Source organism: Panthera leo, chromosome C2 (genome assembly GCF_018350215.1).
Source record: "Panthera leo isolate Ple1 chromosome C2, P.leo_Ple1_pat1.1, whole genome shotgun sequence".
Classification (NCBI taxonomy): Eukaryota; Metazoa; Chordata; class Mammalia; order Carnivora; family Felidae; genus Panthera; species Panthera leo.
This window is the reverse complement of record NC_056687.1, coordinates 20,657,249-20,664,958: the sequence shown is the minus strand read 5'-3', so window position 1 is coordinate 20,664,958 and position 7,710 is coordinate 20,657,249. Positions and strand designations below refer to the sequence as shown.

The window sequence follows — 7,710 nt, the reverse complement described above, 5'->3', positions numbered from 1 at the left end:
ATTAACGGAAGGAGAAATCACTCTAGAGACTTTACCAAAAACAGTTCAATGTACAATTAGGAGATTTGAGAAAAATAGAGTAGATTAATGAAATAAAACATAAGAATAATTTATAAGAGCCAGGAGTAATCGTTTATGCAAGAAAACTTCAAACTAAATTTGGGTATTGCTGGAGGTCAGGGATAGGGGAATACTCCAGACATGGAGACGTCATAAATATCTTCTATAGAAAGTTTATACATTTTATATCAGGAAGCCAATGTGTGGCCAAGGCTCTATCAGTCCCTGATGACCTTAATATATACCTGTATGGTAAAAAAAAAAAAAAAAAAAAAAAAAAAAATGTAAAATAAGATGGTATATATCTCCAGAAAAAAAACTTCACAAGTAATAATTTAGTAATATCAGATTAACATAAAACATGGAGGTAAAATTCCAAACACTAGTGTACTGTCTTAAAAATCTAAATGATTCAACAATTTAATAAGACATTTTTAAATTTTATTTTTTTAAGTTTTTTTTTTTTTTTTTTGAGAGAGATAGACAGAGTGCATGCAGAGGAGGGGCAGAGAGAGAGAGAAGGAGAGAGAATCTCTCCAGTGCTGCCAGTGAAGAGCCCAGTGTGGGGCTTGAACTCACAACCACGAGATCATGACCCGAGCTGAGATCAAGAGCTGGATGCTTAACTGATTGAGCCACCCAGGCACCCCTGATACGGGGTATTTGATAGAAAGAATTTGGTGTCACGTTAGTGATTCATGCTGTACAGAGAATTTTTACATTTGCAAACAATAATTAAAGTGGAGGTAAGCTATGCATTTAGTGAGGATAATTTATAGGATCTGTTCTTTGAGTGTAAAGGAATCATACTGGAAAAGCTTTTTTCCTACACTGATTTGGGAAAGTATAGACATCCTAACTGGTACAGAAAATAATTTGGGATCAGGAATGATACATGAATAAAGAATAATTAGAATCATAAAAATAATTCAAATCATTGATAAGTAAAGTGGATTAATATATTTAAAATAACAAAGAGTAAGATTTACAGAAATTAGCATTTCAATTTTCCAAGAGCTTCTCAGAGATTTGAAGTTTTCTAGGCAGTATAAAAATTTTTAAACTTATGTTATGAAAATCATTAAAAAGCTATTTTTATTGTTGTGAGTTTGTGACCCAAAGGGATGTCTTGATCACATCTTGCAGCTTTAGAAAATAACACTGATATCAGCTTGATGGATGGCATGATCTCTGATGGCAGAAGCAATTTCAGTGGCCCAATCAAGAAATTATGAATACGTGTCCCGATAATGTTACAATCAATGGAGTGGAAGTAATGGATACAAGTGACATAAAAGAATATTTTTTAGACTTGGCCATGTGTTATACAAGGGAAGAATTGGAGATGATGCTGAGATTTCTAATTGGGATGATCGAGCAGGTGGTGATACTGTTAACCTAGAGAAAGGAAAGGAAAGGAAAAGCCGTGTATTAGTTTCCTATTACCATGGTAACAAACCGCATATACTCTGTGTTTTAAAACAGCACAATTTATTATCATATAGTTCTGAAAGTAAGATGTCCAAAAGGGGTTTTAATCTCCGGGTTAAAATCAAGGTGTTGGTAAGACTTCATTCTTTCTGGAGGCTCTGGGGGAGAATCCATTTCCTTGCCTTTTTCAGCTTCTAGAGTCGGTCTATATTCCTTGGCTGCCATAATCACTTTCCGTCTTCAAAGCCTCCAATGGCAGATAGAGTCTTTCTCATGATGCTATTTCTCTAATTCTGATTCCTGTGTCCCCTTCCTTCACCATTTAAGGACTCCTCTGATTACACTGGCTTAGTCCAGACAGTCCAGAAAAATCTATTTTAAGTAAAACTGATTAGCAATCTTAATTACTTTTGCAAAATTAATATTTCCTTGGGATACAACATGGCATATCCAGAAGTCCTGGGGATTAGGATGTGGACATTTTTGTCAAAGGCATCTATTTTTTCTGCTTACTGCAGTCAAGTTATACTGCAGCCAATGAAGGGTAGCAAAAGAGAAAGATAAGCTTTCAATCATACTGAATCCAAGATTCTGGCTCTATATCCAGATATAAATATCTAAGAAGCAATAGGAAATTTGGATAGACTCATTATTAGAAATTTCTCCAAACTCTTGCCCATGTATAAATAATGCTACGATCAACACAGTACACATTTATCAGTGCATGGCCAGGTCAGAAGTCTAGCACTGTGTGGTTTTGTTTTCTGCACAGGGTATCATGAGATTAAAATCAAAGTATCAGCTAGACTGAATTATCATTTGTTGTCTAGGTGGGAAAATGTGCATCCAAGCCAGGTATTGATGGCAGAACCCAGCTCCTGGCAACTATAGGACTGTGTTTCCCCATTCCCATGCTTGCTACAAACTGAGTGCTGTGCTCAGCTCCTAGAGGCCACTCACACCTGGCCACGTGGTCACCTTCATCTTTAAGTCAGCAACAGCATGTTGAATCCTTTTACTGCTTTGAATCTCTTTTCTTCTGCAACCAGCAGGAAAAAATTATATTATTTTTCATCGTATTTCTTTAATAATTATGGTTACTTTTCTTCATTTTATTTTTTCATCATGATAAATGTACTCTTTAATCTCCTCTATCTCCTCTTCTCCTCATCCCCCTACCACCTCCCCTTTCAAAACCACCATTTTGTTCTCTACAGTTAAGAGACTATTTTGGGGCCTCCAGGTGTCTCAGTCAGCTAAGCGTCTGACTCTTGATTTCAGCTCAGGTCATGCTTTCATGGTTCTTGAGTTTGAGCCCTGCTTTGAGCTCTGAGATGACAGCATAGGACCTGCTTGGGATTCTCTCTTTCCTTCTCTCTGCCCCTTCCCTGCTCATGTTGTCTCTCTCTCTCTCTCAAAATAAATAAAACTTTGAAAAAAGAGACTGCTTGTTGGTTTGCCTCTCTCTCTCTCTCTTTTTGTCCCTTCGATCATTTGTTTTATTTCTTAAATTCCACATACGAGTGAAATCATATGGTATTTATCTTTCTTCGACTGACTTATTCCACTAAGCCTTATACTTTCTCTTTCTATCCATGTTGTTGCAAATGACAAGATTTCATTCTTTTTTATGGCTGAATAATACACACACACATATATATATAATATACATATACATATATATGTGGGATACAGATAGATCTGGATCTAGATAGATATATACCCACACACACCCCACATCTTCTTTATCCATTCATGTATTGATGGACATTTGGACTGCTTCCATAGTTTGGTCATTGTAAATAATGCTGCAATAAATACATGGGTGCAAGTATCCCTTTGAATTAATGTTTTTGTATTTTTTTGAGTAAATACTCATTAGTACAAATCCCGTATCATAGGTAATTTTATTTATTTATTTATTTATTTATTTATTTATTTTAGGGATGTATGTACTGTTTTCTATAGTAGCTACACCAATTTGCATTGTACTGATGAAACAAATTGAAGACAATGCAAGGAAAGGGAAAGATACACCACACTCATGGGCTGTAGGAACAAGTACTGTTAAAATGTCTATACTACCCTAAGAAATCTTGCATTCCCATAATGCATACTGATAATGAAGGAGCATATATGAAATTAAGGAAACAGTACCATTGATAATTGAATCAAGATAATAATATATCTAAGAAGAAATGTAACCAAAGAGGTGAAAGACCTATACTCTGAAAACTAGAAAACTCTATGATTTTAAAGCCTAGAGTTACAACAGACTCACTTGGGCCATAATGCCAACAGAACTATATAATGTTCTGTAAATGGTAAATGTACATTAATCAAGTAAACTTCATTAGGTTTAGAGTTCAAAAGATCATACAGCTGTGTACAGGGGAGAAGTGGACATATTAGAGATCACTTAGAACTCTGCCTACCTCACTGGCCATTATCATTGTTCCCCCCTTCTTGTCTTATAACTCTTTCTAATCTTTGGACCTAAAATCATAATTCTTCTCTTCACTTTGACCCATGGCTTTCTCCCCTACGACAACATTGGTATCTTCCTTCTAACTCTATCAACCACATCTGTGAGCAAGACCTCCTCTTGCCTTTCATTGGTCCCCCAAGTTCCACAGAATACTTGGCCAACTCTCTCCCTCTCTTCCAGGACATGGACGGATAACATGCTGCAGATAGAAGCTTTGGGTTAGAGCCCCAAATTTGGTGTTTTTCGTACAGTGTTATTGGGAGTTTTAATTAAAAGCGAGGGGATGTGGCACCTGGATGGCTCAGTTGGGAGAGCATCTGACACTTGATTTAGGCTCTGGTCATGATCCCAGGGTTGTAGGATGGACCTCTACATCTAACCCTGTGTCAAGCCCCACAAGGGGCTCCACGCTGAGTGTGGAACCTGCTTAAGATTTTCTCTCTCTCTCTCTAAAAATACCATAAAAATGGCCATAAAAATACCATTAAAAAATGCCATAAAAAATGGCAACATAAGAAATAACAACAAGGGAATGAAAGAGATCTGAGGTTTTTTATTGGACCGTGTATGGAGAAAAAAGGGAAAGGAAAGGAGGCAGGATCGAGAGCAGCAGTGAAGGGAGGAAAGAGAAGCAGATATAACAAACAGCAAAAATTAGTTTAGGTTAAAATTCTTATATTGGCTATAGAATTTTCTTTCCTGACACTAAAACATAAAATAAAAAATAAAATCTAAATACACATGTATCTGTTAGTGCAGTAAAATACTGACACTCTCCTTGGAGAGATTACTGTCGTGTTTTCAGAGTTAGATTACTTGGAGAGAATTACTCAACAAGGCATTTCCCAAAAGGGGACAAAGGTGAGTGGGACAAGGCAGAAGCATTTGTTCTGAGAAAGATGATGGTTATCAGTGTGCAGATTATTTAGAGTTTCATAGAAACGTCAGTCACATAGAGACCAATAAGGAGATGGAAATGAGTAAATGAGTGACATAGGGCTGAACAAAAATGAATGAAGTCTACTTTCTATTCCCCATGACAGAAACTTGCCAAGAGGTGAGAATAATTTTTTTTTTTAATTTTTATTTATTTATTTATTTATTTATTTATTTATTTATTTATTTTAGGAATGCAGACAGCCCATTTTTTTTCCTTAATGAGAGTTTGTCAGTCAGGCTGAATAACAGTTTTAATTAGCCATCCCCTACCCCCCACCCCCCACACACAAATACAAATAATGTGGACTATACAGTGACCTTTAGGTATTCACGAATGAGAGACTTCTGGGTTTTCTGTTATGTGCATATTTAGTAGAATTGTGCTAGTCCAAAATAAATGGTAAGTGCAAAAATGCCTTTGCTGATTTAGGTGAGGAAAAACGCAAATGATATGAATAAGAACAAATAACTTAAAAATGTTAATCAATTAGACTTTTTAAAAAACTTAAATGTTTAGTTTTGTAAATGGCATAAACCTGATGATTGATATATAGTTATTGGTTTCGTTGTATTTGTGAAAAGAGTCTGGTTATTTCATTCTATCATTTGCGACCTGGAAAACAGTAGAGACAAATAATGAGAAAATGGAAAGAAACTTAGTGTCTTGTTGAAACAAAAGCCAAGTTCAATTTTCTGCTGACACTACAACACTTTTATGTCACAGGTGAACAGCCCTGTACTTGGGCAGCTTTATTATTTAATGGATTTGGGGAAGGAAAGGGGACTTGTGTGGCTTTGTTATGAGATAAGCAAATAAGAGGCAATGATGAGAAAGAGAGATTTGATTATATGGGTCATAAAAGTGTTCATTACCACCCTCCCACATTTGTATAAATGTGTCTCACTTTCCAGAGGGACTGCCTAAATACAAGAGTGGCTCTTCAGGAACAAGGAGGGTTTTATTACTCAGGCAGAAGCCCCATAAAGGCCGCCATGAGATTTGCTTGGGTCTATTAGGAAGGGGCCCTCATCACAGAAGGTCTGCAAAACCCCGTATAAGGTGCCCGAGGGAGCTTGAGGAGACAACTTACTCCTTATAATATCTCTGAAAAGGAGATTTTCAGAATCCTGGAAGAGGAAACGTATACTGTTTAAATAGCTTTTAATGAACTGCAAGTATCCGTGAGTTCTTTCCGAGTGGGGTAGGAAGGGGCTGTGTGAGCCACAGAGGGATTTGGGCTCCATGACAACTTCCTGGGGCGATCGCTTTGCTCTGCTATTGGAATTATTTTCCAAAGTAAAGGATCGTTTTTTAAATCTCCATGGGGGAGTGGGTCTTTCCTCACTCACCAAGAAATAGCATTAGTTAGAGTTACAGGAGCTTATTTATAGTGTTTATGTGCAGCCATGTATGTTAAATATATATATATATATATATATATATATATATATATATATATACACATATATACACATATACACATTAGTTGCTCTGTGAGCTGTGACTTGACAAAGCTCCAGGGGTCTTAGCTTTACATTTGCAGCAGTATTTTGAGCAGAGGAAAGAAACAAAGTAAGGCCAGTTATCTTGTTCTATTACATATTATTCTATAGCCCCTAAACCTGATTCACTTGCTATCAACTGTATTGAAAGAAAGGACTGCTTCAAAAAGAGAAATCTTGTAGGCATCGACTGATGGGATAAAGAAGTCGTACAAAAACTAGTAGCCATGATTGTGTTGTCTCTAGTAGAGAAAACTGTGGCTTTGGATAACATCAATATACAATTTTTCTTTCATTTTGGTTTCAGTCAGACCCTACCCCATCAACCCAAAAGCGAAGAGTTTTCACAGCGAGCTTTGGTACCATATTGACCTCTGGCTGTTCCTACTGGGGCACATGTGTTGTGCATTCACAAAGCTACCAACCAGTTTTGCTTAGGAGATTGACCTTTGCTTGTGATGAAAACCCTCGAAAGCATGTCGAAAACAAAAAGGATTTTTTTTCTTACTTTCTGAGGAAAATAAGCAGATCATCTGAAGCCTTCATCTGTGATCCCATGACGCCATTCTGATGGAGCAGGACCCAGCTACGATCATGGCCTAGGGTTAAAATCACACGTTACCAATGTAAGAGGAAAATCGCAATCCTTTATTTATGAATTGTCCCTTCTCATATGAGCCACATTTAAGATAGTGTGGACTTTTAATTTATAAATGTATCATGTTTGCCTTACTCTTGATTTTAAAATTTTCTATAAGTTATGAAAATCCATAGTGTGCTCCTCTTTGATAATCAAAGTGTTTTGAAATTCTGGAATTAGGTGCAGACAAAATTTTTGCCAGCATTGGAAGCGTTGAAATTTCTACAAAATGAAATTAAAACATGTGCTCTTACAGAGTTTTTTAAGGAAAGAAATACACATTCTGACTTTCATATCATACTGCCACCTGCAATAAATTAGTCTTTAGGTAGTAAAGTAAGAAAAATATTTTGCTTCAAATAGAAAAATAATAAAGAGTTTACCTAGCATGTTAGAAATTAAAGGCTACAATCATAAGAAATAAATTGCTTTGACTTTAAGATTTCAAAACTAAATATGTGCTATGGTCAACTTTGACATTTTTGGAGATGCTAAAAACAGGAGCAGGTTTACCGGGTGTTCACTGTAGGCATCGGTGTTAATTTGAGTCGTTTTAGAAGCAGATGTTAAATGTGTAAGGTTTTTACTAGGGAAATAACTGCAAAAGAAAATAAGGAAAGACTCTGGGAAGTTGAGAGATCAAACCCCA

At 36.3% G+C, this 7,710-nt stretch overlaps 1 long non-coding RNA gene across 1 annotated transcript; it reads right to left on the bottom strand.

Annotated features, from left to right (window-relative positions):
- Positions 1-1,107: 1,107 nt before the first annotated feature.
- Positions 1,108-7,018, bottom strand: LOC122198824. Its single transcript, XR_006193174.1, has 3 exons — positions 6,930-7,018; positions 2,454-2,530; positions 1,108-1,458 (listed from the first exon to the last, which is right to left on the bottom strand). It is a non-coding gene; the product is annotated as an uncharacterized LOC122198824 (long non-coding RNA).
- Positions 7,019-7,710: the final 692 nt, after the last annotated feature.